This window comes from Nothoprocta perdicaria, unplaced genomic scaffold (assembly GCF_003342845.1).
Source record: "Nothoprocta perdicaria isolate Ctin4 unplaced genomic scaffold, notPer1 scaffold_134, whole genome shotgun sequence".
In the NCBI taxonomy this organism is placed as follows: Eukaryota; Metazoa; Chordata; class Aves; order Tinamiformes; family Tinamidae; genus Nothoprocta; species Nothoprocta perdicaria.
In genome coordinates, this window is record NW_020454472.1 from 1290432 (window position 1) to 1304432 (window position 14001).

Here is a 14001-nt window from a genome sequence, read left to right on the forward strand (position 1 = left end):
CCATGACCTCAGAGGGCTCCTGATGGAGCTTTGAGGGGAGATACTCAATTGGAAGAGGAAGCAGGGGAGCGGAGCCACAGAAGTCAAGGGAAGCATTTCCACAGCCGGTGCAGTCCTGCACCTAACCAACTCCACGTCCACGCACTAGGGCCAAGCCCACTGATGCAGGACACAACAGAGTTCTGAGTAGTTCCTCAGCTCCATGCCCCGGTTTTAGCATCCTCGTTCCTGTGCCAGACTTGGCAACAAGACCAGGTAACTCACCTGAGAGAGCAGTGGACCCCTCTCTTCCTCCTCTCCCTCAAGACACATCCCCTGTGTCTCTAAGGGGCACTGCCCTTAGTCAAAGGGAATAGACAGATGGAGCTACCTGGTGGATGAGTGTGGAGTCAGAAGAGTAGGGTAAGAATGGAAACAACAGAGGTTTTCCAGAGATAAAGTGTGGATAAGCTGCCCACAAAGATGAGGATAGCAGACTTTCACCTTGAGAAAGCATTTGTGAAGTAGAGGATTAGTTCCAAGAAGCGCTCCAGCAGATCAGGCATTTTTTTTTTTGAAGCCAGCATTGCAAAGCCTCAGGTGAAAAGCAGATTTGCACTCTGATCTTGTTAAAGAAAGAGGACAATCCTCTCTCATTCAAGCTAGTTATCCCTCATCCATGTCCTGCAATATGAGAGAGGGCAAGAAGGATTTCTGCTTTGGCATCCCAGTTTGAATTTATATACTAACTAGTAGGATAATTCCCAGGCTTATTACTTGTCTTTGCAAACTAGAGACCACTTGCTATGAAGACAGACTCTCGTGGCAGCACTGCACACACTTCCATCTGTTGGTACTGGAGGCAGAAGTCGATGAATGAAAATAAAAGAAATCCAGCAAGGGCCTAATAACATTTAATAGACTAAGTAGCCTCATGCGGCTTATATATTGTCACATATTACAATCAAATAATACTGTTAAACTAAGTGGCACAGAAGCCTTGGCAATGAGCAAAAGGACGAGTTCTCATGTAAGGAATTGGTGAGCCTCTCTCACAGGATATGCTACACTGCTACCAAAACAGGAGACATGTTCATGTCAGGATCCCAACTATGTGGGAAGTTTCACTTAGCTGGGCCCTCCAAAGAGGAAACTTCTCCCCGCCACTTCTTAAGCCTAATCACCAAAGCAAAACATTCACATTTTGAGCACAATTAGCTCTAGCCAGTACAGGAGAGGAGTTGTTCAGGATTGCAGAGATTTAAATGCAACTAAGCAATGTATGCCAATATGCTGATATCTTCCTAATTTAGAAGAGAATTCATCTTAGCTCAACCAGAATTACAGCTAGAGCTGCTAATTTAAAATCAGGGAAAAAAAAATCCATACACGAGACATGCCCCAGATTCTCTGAAACATATTGACCAACATCTTGCACAGCTGCAGTGCTGGAGCCAAACCATTCATCCTCATTTTATAAAGAACTCTGCGCATCACACAGACTTCTGCATTTAACACTTAATGCTCAGCATGACCTTGAAGGATGAGCCCCCACGGAAGGCTGGGGCACGAGTGGGGACAGTCACCGGACACAGGCAGGAGCAGCCCGAGCCTCCCCGGCCCGGGAGGCTCCGGCCTCGGCCACACGTGTCCAGTCACAGCTCGGCCGCTTATTGGGCTCCGTCCTACTGGGCCAGGTCTACTTCACACCTACCTCAAACACATCTGGTCTGTCCTGGATCTGGGCTTGGGTTGTCTCTCTCTCTCAACATGTAAAGAAATACACTTAATTTCCTTTTTTTTTTTTTTTTTTATTCCCCCACAGATTAACCATTCTGCTTGAGAAATTAAGTTTCAAGTATCTCATAAAATAGTAGATTTTTTAAAAAGCAAGTCTACGCAGCTAAGCTGGTGGCATTCAAAATCATAGTTCAGCTTTAGCTCAGAAGCCTGTAGTCAGTGAAGGTGAGTGATGTCCCTCAACATGTCATGTTGACAAATAAACATGATCCTTGTTCACAAGTATATATGAATAAAGGAATATGGAACTATTTTTCTAGTGACTGCATATTAATGCAATCCCAGTACTCCAAAGTATGGGTTGCTTGACATCAAGTAAATTCACTTGCTAATCCTGTTTAGGGATCCCAACATGTTCCTACCCACTGTGATGTGTAAAACCTGGCTCCAGGAATAATGTTGCCAAGACGTGTGTGTAGCCCCATTCTCTGATCCCTATCAATAATCCTTATTGCAGAAATAGAGTATTTGCTGTATTTCTGAGCTTTCCTATGCCAGACTGCATAAGTCTGGGCTGGCAGATCCAGATAAAACATCCAACCTTACTGAATAACCACATGGTGCTTTTATCCTCATCCATCTATCGTTTCTTATCCTCTCCGTCTTCTTGCAACATGCACTTGTTGAGTCATGTTCAGCTTGGCTTTTTATGGTACAGATCTTCAGTTTGTTATAGATGCTGTATGGTATGTGTGCATAAAGCAGATGAACTTTCAGATTAAACAGCCATCAAATATTTGCTTGTAATAGAAAAGACATGATTTGACAACCAAAGGGGCCCTTTCCAAAACCATGCTTATGCTGCAATTAAAGTTTTCTTATTTCAAGACATGAAATTATTTATTTCTCTGGAGAGACAAAATAGGAGATGTATCTGGAAGACTAAACAGATAGACTATTTGCAAGATGGTATTTCATGAGTATTCCATCTGCATACATATGTGGGAGAGTGAAAAAATAATTATAAGCATAGGGTGACCATTTCCTGGGAAATAAATTTCAAAATTAACACGGGTATTCTAAAGCAACCTTTCTAGAATGAGCTAATGAAATTCAAGCCCACATAATTTACCGATCCTATTTTTTTACTAGAAAACAACCCTTTTTTCTTTTTCTTTTTTTTTTTTTCTCCACCATGCACTGGGCTATTTGGGCAATATAGGATAGATTCTCTGGAGACAGTACTTGTTTATTTTATCCTAAGGATCAAGAATATGGATGAAAGCTCCCAGGAATTACATCAGGATCATTTCACTTGGGATGGAAGGTGACCAAGGAATCTGCTGTATGCACGAAAAGGAAGGCTATAAAGGACAAAAGATACGGAGAACTTGTACGCGTTTTGCAACAAGTCACTTAAAAACAACAATTAATTTATTGAAGAATTGATTTTTTCCTTACATGGGAAAGAAAATGTTTATTTTTAAAATGAAAATACATAGTACGAGAAAACATCCTAAAATCTGGCAATATTTTCTATAGGTTTAAAGTATCAGTTAGATCAACAGTTACACCTGGTCCATTTGTTTATTTTAGGAGAATCATTCTAGCTTACTGCCATGAAACTTCCTTAAGTCTTAGCTCTTATCCACATGGTGCAGTGCAGTGTTACGCAAAAATATTACAGTAGTGTTTGAGGTGAGCAAAACTGCAAAAATTGCAATTGCAAAAGTGAAGTCCATTCGTCTCGGTTAACCACTGCTCAGCACACTACAAATGCGAGTTTTAAAAGCTTTTAGTTGCTTGAAACGTTTAGCAACTTATAACAAATTTCAATCATATTTTTATGTTCAACATGTAAAATCTTAAAAAAGTCTTCACACATTTAAATGTTTCAAACTTTCCTATCTGCAAGCTTTCTTCCTGCTCAAAATCAGCAGCAGCAATCTGTCACCCCCATCACTAAACACAATGACAAGACCGCTCTTCCCTTTCTTTGCAGCCTATTCTTTATAATATGCAAATCTTAAGGAACTACTTTTCTAAACTTGAGGCAGCAGCACAAAAAGCGAACCTGCCAGCAAGCCTGTCAGCACAATTACAAGCACTAATAAAGATGATCATAGCCTGCTAATAAAGGATCATTAGGTACATTATGCCTATCTTTTACGCAGTTCTTTTACATGGACATTGATTGAGGACACTTGATTTAAGTAAAAACGACCGCTATGAATTTATATTGGCAAATACGTTATAAGCTTTTAGGCTGTTTAGGATGTTGTCTGCTGTAGGGAAAGCCAGCTATTTATAGCTTAGCCCTGCAAAACATTTACCAGAAATACAAACCGTAATATTGTGTTTATGAAGACAAGCAACTAGAAGGATACAAATACAGATGTACAGGCTGTGCACATAAATGACTTGCATTAAGTCGAATACTTGTGGTCCATCGCAATATTTATACCACATTTGGCAAACGACACCTGTGTATTAAGAAATATTCGAGAATTTTACCTGCAAAACACATACCACATGTAACAGGAATGTGCCCTGTATCATTTAACTTCAAGCAATTTTATATAGGCTGCAAAAGTGAATACTCAAAAATGCAGCAAATGCCCAAATTTGAATAATCTGTGCACTTAAAATTCAGCCCATCATGCAGTTCTTGTTTAAATTTTAAATTTCAGGGCATATATGACCTGGGGATGACCATGAGCTGTCAGCAAGACGTATCTTAGAACAAAGCAAAAACAACTAAAGGAAAAAAAAGAAAAAAAAAAAAAGAAGTCCAAACCAAACTAAGCCCCAGAACATACCAGCCAAGGTATTCCCAGCAAAAACGTGACCATGGTACTGATGAGAAGCACAGAGAACGCCATCGACTTTGGCCACCCCTGCTCAAAGGAAGCGATCGCAGCGTGGCAGGGGTGCAGAGCAGAGCTACGGAGATGCTGCGGGAGGAAAGTTCACGTTGGAGGGAGATCTGTCGGATCCGTGATGCCTCCTGGATGGCCGGAGCCGCAGTGCCAGGCAGGCAGTGTGCTGGGCAAGGCTGTACCCAGCCCGTTGGGGCAGCTGGGGCCGCAATGCTGACACCCTGCACGCGAGCAAGCGCGCTGCAGGGCCGCCGTGGTTCAACCACAGCCATGGCCAGAGCTGCTGGTTTCATTGGAGCCACCGAAGGCAAACCGCTGCTTTCCATGGCAGCTAGAGGAAACTTTTTAATATAATCCAAACCATTTCACCTAATGCAGTAACGCGGTTGTGAGGTGCAACAAGCTAGGAGCAGGCGAGAAGGAAGAGGCCGTTTCCAGCCACCAGAAGCAGCAGCCCAGTCGCTGCTACCGTGCCAGCCAGCAGCCGCTGGGGAGACGTGACGCGCTGGTGCGCGGGTCCCTCTCGCTGCATGTCCAGGACATCCTGCCGGGCTGCTGCTCCTCCACGGCAGCGCTGCGCCGCTCAGGGTAACGAGACAGAGCGTGGCAGTGTCCTCCAAAACTCCTTCCTCCTCCGGTGGCAACAAACTGTAGTCCCAGGAACAACCTTTCAGTCCCCTCATGCCTATCTCATTCCTTTCCCATGCTGCTTCCCTACTCTAATTGACCTTTTTTTTCCCCCATTACTTACTACTTTATATATTTACTACTTTATAAAGAGACACATTTTTTCTCCGCATGTTCTACATGAAGATAAGCACACAGGAGAAGATAAAACCATCATTCTAATGTGTCTAAATTTCCAAGTCTTACTTTTTTATCCCCATATGTTGTCTCTAAGATTGCAAAAGATGTATATACAGTTCTCACACTTCTTTATATAGTCTCCTATTTACTGTACAGGCTTGAGTACATAGCCAAAATGTGCCAAACTGAGTCTAATGAATAGGTTACATGTAAAAAACTCAAATCTTTACAGACATTCAAACCCTAAATACAGATATGCACATATGTATTAAACATAGAGACACTATTAACTTCTTTATTTAAAATTATGTTATCATATTCTAAGACATAAGTCTTAAAAAGTGTAAAGTTCAATGAAAGCAGCTTGTTGCAGTAACCATTACAACTAGAACACCATTCCCCACATTGACCAAAAAAGTACTTTCCAAAAAATGCTACTTTCCTGGTAGCATTTGGATTGCTTTTAAGATAAACAGAACTGTGTTCTCTTAGTTATATTCAAGTGATACCAAAATAATGCAAATATTGCTATAGCCTACTCTACTCCAAACAGGTAATATAAATATATATATATTTTTTAACTTGGCACATGAAACTGTTGTATCATCAGATTTAAATATTTTCTCTATGCTTGGAATCTGCTCACTTGTGCAGATTTGTATCCTTGGTAAGAAGAGCAAAATCTGATATAGGCCACACTGAAAATGTGCTACTATCATGCTTAACACTGCCTAAACGCTGTGTCCGCTAAGGGTTAAATCCATATGCATTATCAAACTCTATCATCATTAAGAATTTTATCCCACAGCAATGAAAAAGACCAAACTCTTCTAATGCGATTCATCTGGCTATATGCTATTTCTACAGCTGAGCTTGTTACCAGATGTCATGCTAATACTGTAAATCAAAAGTGAGCTGCAATGTATCTCATTTGCAAGCAGATGTTTAAAACCTAAGAATTAGGAAAATTATTATATTATCTCTAATTACTCCCTTGAAATGCCTTTTTCTCCTCATTGACTACAAAGAGATTCAAGGTGAGTTCATCTGGAGGGCTAATAACCAGTGATCAGAAATCACTGTGAAATGGAAATAACCGTTACTAGCAGGAAATATAGTTGAGCAACAGACACTATGGCAGCACGCCAAGATTTGTGTATTCTTAGTGATGTGTTAATAACGAGGAAAGTAAAGGTGCAGACCTGGAGATCAGCAAGTCTCCCTGCTAGATGAGCACTTCATTTAGTGCTTCTGCTTAAGACCCATCGTTCTTAGTGACATTAATGAATCCACTTCTTCCACAAAATATAAGTTAATGTTAATGCTTGTTAATGCTTTCCTTCTCTTAAAAAGGAGAAGTAATTTCAAAACAGTGCTGTTCAGCATGCTCCTCTACCTGCTGAATCAATTGCTATCCAATTGCAGACGTCAGCTGATAAGAAATTCCATATGGGCAAACAACTCGCAACCCCAAATCCCATGAAACAATCGCTACGTCAGCGACAGAGGGTAGAGAGCCACTGGAGGACAGAAATGTAAGGGTTCAGTTGTTAGCTACCCTCTATCTAATCACTACAGGACTTGTGAAAATTAATTATTTTTTCAAAAGCTGGCATCCTGAATTTTTAGCATATGAGGTAATTCTTCTCTCCCCAAATTCTGCCGTCACTAAAGGTGAGCACAATTTGAATAAAACTTCTTATGAGAACTGATAGCAATACATTCGCTTCTTATTTATTTATTTATTTTACAGGACCGTGTGGGTAAGCCCCAGTTCTGCATCCAGCTGAATCAATAGATGAAGATTCTCCTTATCAGAAATACTCATTCTTTAATTCTGCATCATGTACATACTAAAGTAATCCTGAATTTCCCGTAATAAAAAAGAGAAAGGATGCAGCAGGTAACAATTTTCTCCCTTCTCCTTACAGAGACACTGTGAGTTTCTTCTCTGTGCTTTGCTACACTTGGTTTGCATGCAGGCAAGGAAAAAAAAAAATCTTTCTTTTGGTTTGAATTTACCTCCTATGGCGATTTTCTGTAAACTTTTAGGATTATTTTTTCTCTTTATTTCAGGTCTCTCATCTCTGCTCCCTACCAGAAGCAAAGCCCAGCAGTATCACAGAATCACAGACTGGTTGAAGTTGGAAGGGACCTCTAGAGATCATGCAGTCCAACCCCCTGCTCCAGCAGGGACCCCCAGAGCACGGGGCACAGGCGCAGAACGTCTTTGCTCTGTCCGTGGGCCTGGGCCGTGTCTGAGGGAAGGTTTCTGCACTGCACTCACGGTGCAGGTTTGTGTAAATTCACAAGTTATCATCTGGCGAATTGTGAAGTAAGAAATTAAAAGATAAAATGAAAACTGAGTTTACAAAATTACCTCACCAGAACGTGCCGTTGAAAACAACTCTTCGGGCTGATCTGGAATTACCACTAGGAGATTTGCTCCGTCCCTTTTGCTCTGTTTATGGTCTCCCCGGGGCAGCCGTGATGTGGCAGGATAATTGCCCATATCTGCAATTGCCAATATTTGGATGGACTATTTGCCTAGCCAAAAGCCTCAGCGCTGCTTTTCCTGAGAAGAATTCATGGGTGGGCTGGAGATCTGGAAGGGTATTTTTGAGATGGCAGCAGCCACAGTTACCATCTTTCCTGGGACCTCAGCAACGCTCAAGAGAATTCATTTAAACAAGGAGCGATAACTCATCCATCAACCTGACCTCGGACTCAAAAGCACTGTAATGACAGCACAGCATTTACCTTCACTGAGTTTCTGTGAAGTTTGAGGAATGCACATACCTTAGAATCCAAGGTCTATAAAATTTGCCTGTTCACAGCTGAAATATTTTTCTTTTAAAAAAGGAATATTTCACTTGAATATAAGACAAAAAGATATTCAAAATTGTGCAATAACTGCTGCAGATTTTCATCGAGCTTTGACTTTAAAATAAGAGGCAGAGGTCAAAAATTGTAAAATCATGGCAACTAGAGGGCCAGGAGAAACTAGGGGACAGCAGCCATTAGATGGGGCACGCCCAGGCTTGTAGGTATTTTATATCTACAGAAATACATTTTCAGATAAAGCCTCTTGCAATATTCTTTTCAAAAATTCATCTAGAAAGTTTTGAGCAACTGAAATCCCGAAGTTATACACTAAAGTTATTCAACAAAATGTATCAGTGCCATAAGGTCTTCAGTTTTCACAATAATCCAAATTTATCATTTGATTAATTATAATTTCGATTCTGATCAAACCACAATGAAAGCTCAGATTTTCTTCATTGTACTTCCACTGCAACCTACATTAGGTATTAGAAAATACTCAAAAGGAAAGAGGAGTTTCAGCAAGAAAATTGTTGAAATCCGCTCATCAAATCTTGGCTGTGTCAAACAAACAACATTTTCCTCTAATTTGTATTTCCCACCTGATTATTTTCTGATATATGTTTCTTTCCCTTGTATTTATAGCAATCCACAAGATTGTGGATCTTTGGATTTGGATTGTGGATCAAGACTGTGGAACTCCACAATCCTGATATTCCACTGGCAATGTGTAAATTCATTCACAGTCCTCAATATCTCCTCTAATCTTTGGCACCAACTCAAATATTTGCCAGAACTACACGTTTCTCTCTTATGCCACTTCTCATACATAAATCATAAATCACATTCATGCTGGTTAAAACAAAGTTTGAATTCTCTCAGAATGATCACTCAACACAAGCACTTCCTTTTCCAGCGCCGTGGCTGAACCGCCTGCTTGTGCAAGGCGTGCTTTCCACTTCCAAGAGTTCTTGGGCATGTGCCTTTTGCTTTCACCAGGATCAAATAATTTTTCTTATGCTAAGAAAGCATAAGAATTTTGTGTAAGACTCAAATCACCATTCCGCCATGCCACAGCTCTACTTCCCTCTTGTATTTTCAGTTTTTCTATTTTCCCAAGTGCTTTACGACAGTTTCTTCACTGTTGATTCTAACTTGCAAAACCCGAGTTGTTTTTCCTGAGCTACTGCCCTGAACTACTTAGCAGACACGCATGCCTATCCTCAAAAATCCTGCAAAGGAGTAGACAGATACCCCTTTAAGGAGCACCAAAATCTTTAACAACACAGAAGGAACAGCTTTCAAGCATGACATTAGTCACTCTCCAAGCTAACAGTATCTATTAATATCTTGAAGTTATAGGGATCCACATGCAATTACCATGAATTTTGTCACGCTGCTTCAGTGTGCAAGATTTACTTCACTCTTCGATGGCCCTTTCTAGGGGAAAGAGGGTGGCAAAAAAATAAAGACCTATATTTTCTACAGAAAAAAGAAAAAAAGTTTCAGAGTCTCGAATCAAGCTATCCTGGTTATTATATATGTTAAAGGCAGCAGGAATTCAGCAAGGCCGGCTACCGTGTAGAACAGGAGAGCTGTGATTAGACTGCCTCAGAGAGCTGCCTGTTGGATGATCAGCTGCATGTGGGTTTTAATCCTGAGCTCCTGACAGGCCCGGCCGTCCAAATATGAAATATTCCCACGTGAGCACCCGTACGTTCGGAGAAGCACGACCCTGCTGCAGGAACAACCAAGCTCTGCTTGGAACGGGATGGATGGAAGGGTGGCAGGAGCCGAGGGCAGCAGCCCACGGAGGCCGCGGCTTCCTGCGGCGCTGGGAGCAGCCTGGGGACGCCGCGGATCTCGGCGCCGGCGCGAGCCAAAGCGGCCGGAGCAAGCGGAGCACAGCCTGCTCTGGGGCTACTCCTCACCTCCCTGAAATCCTGACCTCCCTGTGTGTAGGGATAGGAATAGGATAGGTAATCGGTGCACTCAGCAGCGCTTCCTCTTTACCTGAGCTCCTTTACTTGCTCTCTAATAGTTAAATCTAATCTACCATTTTATACAAGACTACCATACCCAAATTTAGTAGACTCTTTCTCCAAAAGATTTCCTTCTGTTTTCTTGTAATCCTCAGCTCTTCCTTCCACATTTCTGTTTTACTTTCTTACTCGCGGCCTCTTCGGTACCTGCCATCCCCAGAGACAGTCAATTCCAGCAGCATCGGTTTTGCAGGAAACCACGCGTACAATTTCATGGAATTGGATGAGAAATGATAATCATCATAACAATAACATAAACTTGCCCCCCCTTCCCCTTTTCAATTTTCATGCTCGTGAGATGGAGCTGTCAGCAGCAGTCTGCTTTCCTTTTTGACACAGATGATACGCGTTTCAGAAGGTTGCACCGAATGTGTAATTACCTGCAGATAGGAGCTAACATTTCAAAAGTCGCTTTTCTGATTTATGGGGCATAAAAATCTATCTCAGACAAAAAAAAAAAAGCAGTGAGACTTCTGTTTCCTGAACAATTTATGCTCAGAAACCAGTATATAAAACCTAAAACGCAGCTCTATTATTCAGTGTATTTTTAAGTGGTAGGTTATGCTTTGAAAGATTTTTAATAAAAAAAAACCAGACAGCATCGCCCCTCAAATGCACTTTTCAAGAAAGAAAGCTGCTTTAGAGAGAATTTGGAATGTTCTGAACAGTGACAAAAATATACCATGCTGGGCTGCTGCTGTTAGATGGAGCATGTTGTTAGATATCTCCTCAACAACTACTGCTTCTGAAAAATCAGACATGAAAACAAGGAAAAGAAAAAAAACAAAAACAAAGCAAACATTTTGGAATTATTATGCTGTTTTTCCCCCTCAAGCAAAAGCAGATACATCTTTAAAACTACTTATCTTTCAGTACTATATCCATAGCTCAGTAGTACAGAACTAACACAAGCAACAGTAATCAGCGCGTTTCTGTTGGGAGTACAGCGTGAATAAAACTCAACCTCAGGTTGAGAGCCAAGTGACTACACTTAGAGAGATATTTACATTGTGTTTCTTTTCCAATATATTCTGTGCCATATCTTTAATTAAAACATTTTAGAACCCAAGCCTGCAAGAAGAAAATAAAGATAATAAACGTGACTTATGGAGATGACCTCAGAGTCAGAGCATAGGAGGGACTTGGCTGTGGAACAAACAACTTCTGGAGAAGTTCCAGGACAACAAACTCTCTCTCTTTTTTTTTTCAATTAGATGATCTAACAGACCCCGTGATGATCCAGCACAACAAACAAATTGTCTGAGGACAAGCCAAAGAGTAAAAAATAAACAGTGAAACATGATTTTTGGCTCTTAGCACCAAGAATCCACTCTCATTAAAAGGGGGCTCTTTCACAAATAAAATTCAGGGCTGTAATACACAGTTCTTTATTCCACCCTTATGATTTTAATAAGAGCGCTTGTTCTAAAAGACTGACCGAGTTTGTTTTAAGAGATTAAAGAGCCTAATAGAGGGTCTACCCTTCACCAAAGCAGTGAAATGGTTAGCCAGCTTCCCAGCCAGTCACATTCCGGTGTTTAAGTTTGAAACAAAAACCAAAACAATCCTTAAACAGGATTGTCTAAGGAGTCACCACTGTGTAAAAACAGTTCAGGGGTTTGATTTTCTGTTATCACAACACTTTACAGAAACCTCAAGAAAAGTAATCTTATATATATTGTGGCTACATACATACACACACATCTGCAGACTTTAAACAAATGCACACAAAATTCCCAACACACACAAAATTCTCAATCCAGAAATAAACTAAAAGTTGAGGGAAAAAAATCTTATACGTATAACTCATAAAAACAAACAAAACAAGATTTATAGTGAGAAAAAAAGAGTGCTATATAGGGCTAGTGCTTGTCTCCTGGTGTGCCCCAATGCACAATTCCCGTATTGCAAGTGCATTTGCCCCCACTCACTTTCTCAGCTGAAAAGCTAATGAAGTCTCAACAAACAGACTTAAGCTCAAACATCATTAATTCTGCTATTAAGGTATATCTCTGAGAGGTTCTCCCACTTAAATAGTTATCAAGTGCTTAGCAACAAGGACATTTATAATTCATTTCTCTAAAGAAGGAAAGAAAGACCTGAACTTTATTGCAGATCACTAGCTGTGTAATTCTTTCCACTTGCAGGCACCAGAACAGCAGTAAAAAAAAAAAAAATGAAAAAAATAAAAATAAGTACACAACAAGCTGCTGGCAAAATGGCATCAGCAATTATGCTATAGGTCCGTAATACAGAATGCATCAACCCCTCATGAAGGGCACTACTTCTGATCAGATTTAGCAAGACCTTTCTCCATAGGATAATACCAGACACCTGTAGAGCTCTCTTGAAAATGGCATCAGGGAAGGCCTCGCAAGGATGTGGCTGTGCCCATCCGGACGATGGTCAGCACCACACAGCAGTGCTGCTCCTGCCGAACCCATGAATCCAGCTACAGATTGCTCCTGGGAAAAAAAAATGCTTGAGATCTGAAGTCCCCTGCAAGGATGCCGTTTCCATGCTTGATTTTTCCTTGTTTGACAAGCTCTCCATCAGTTCTAACTGCAACACCAACAGCTGAACACCACGCAGAGAACCAGAGAGCAACAAGTTATTGCTCTGAGGTACTAGCAAGCACGCAAGACTCTCTTAAATACAAAAAGGACTGGTTCACAAGAGCAAAAGTAAAAAAAAAAAAAAAAAAAAAAAAANAAAAAAAAAAAAAAAAAAAAAAAGCAGAAAGTGTGAAAATGGCCGCTTGAAAGCACAAAGTGTGAAAATGGCAGCTTGCTACCTCCCCAGAGCCTCCCTAGCCCAAGAGAACTACACGTTCCCCTGTAGCTCTTGCTGCCGTGCCAGCGCTGCAGCCACGGGCAGGTATTGGGGAGGCCATTCCCTAGCATCCCTGCCCTTCCTTCCCAGCTCCTTCTGCTCTCCGCAGCGTCCGTCTGGTCCTAGTGCTCATCCCATCCACCTGACGTGCGCCCCAAGGCCCTCCCATGCCTCATCTATCCGTCATCCGCAGCATTCTCCGCTGCTCATCTCGGGGATCATCCTTGAGCGCCAGCGTCACCCGCGTTCCCGCAGCAGCACCACTGGCTTGGCAGGCTAGGGCGAGAGAGGCGGGCTCAGACTTCATATTAAGCAGATAAATGTGTTTCATTTCTTAGCTTTGGATTTAGACTGCTCATTCTTCCTGCAAAGTAGCTCTCTGATTAGCAGACCCCCCCAAGTCCTCCCTCCTCCAAATGAGCAAACACGGTAATTTTCTCAAGCAACGTTCAGCTTCCAAAGAGGTTTGTAGCCTCTGCTCCGAGTGACTTACTGCCAAATTACAGGGTATTAAAAAGCACAAGATTGTGAAATGGAAAAGAACAGAGTGGTCAGAGATGAATGAAGGCAGCATCTGAAGAAGCTCAGGCAGGCACGAGGAAGCAGGTTTATATCAACAAGGCCATATCAACATGCAGATAGGCAGCACTTTTCTCTCTACTCTCCCTTTTTCTTTTTTAGGCATAACTAGTCCATCTACAAATTTATTCTGGATCTCAATTTGCAATACTTAGCACATTATACAATTCTCAGTAAGATCTAAATTTAAAAAGAGGAAAGGAGAATTAGGTCATAGGGAGACAAGCAACATCAGAATCAATCAAGCCTTTTTATTTTTTTTTAATGCAGCCATTCATCAGTGATCAGAACTTTTCTTAGTCTCTAAAGAATACCTGACA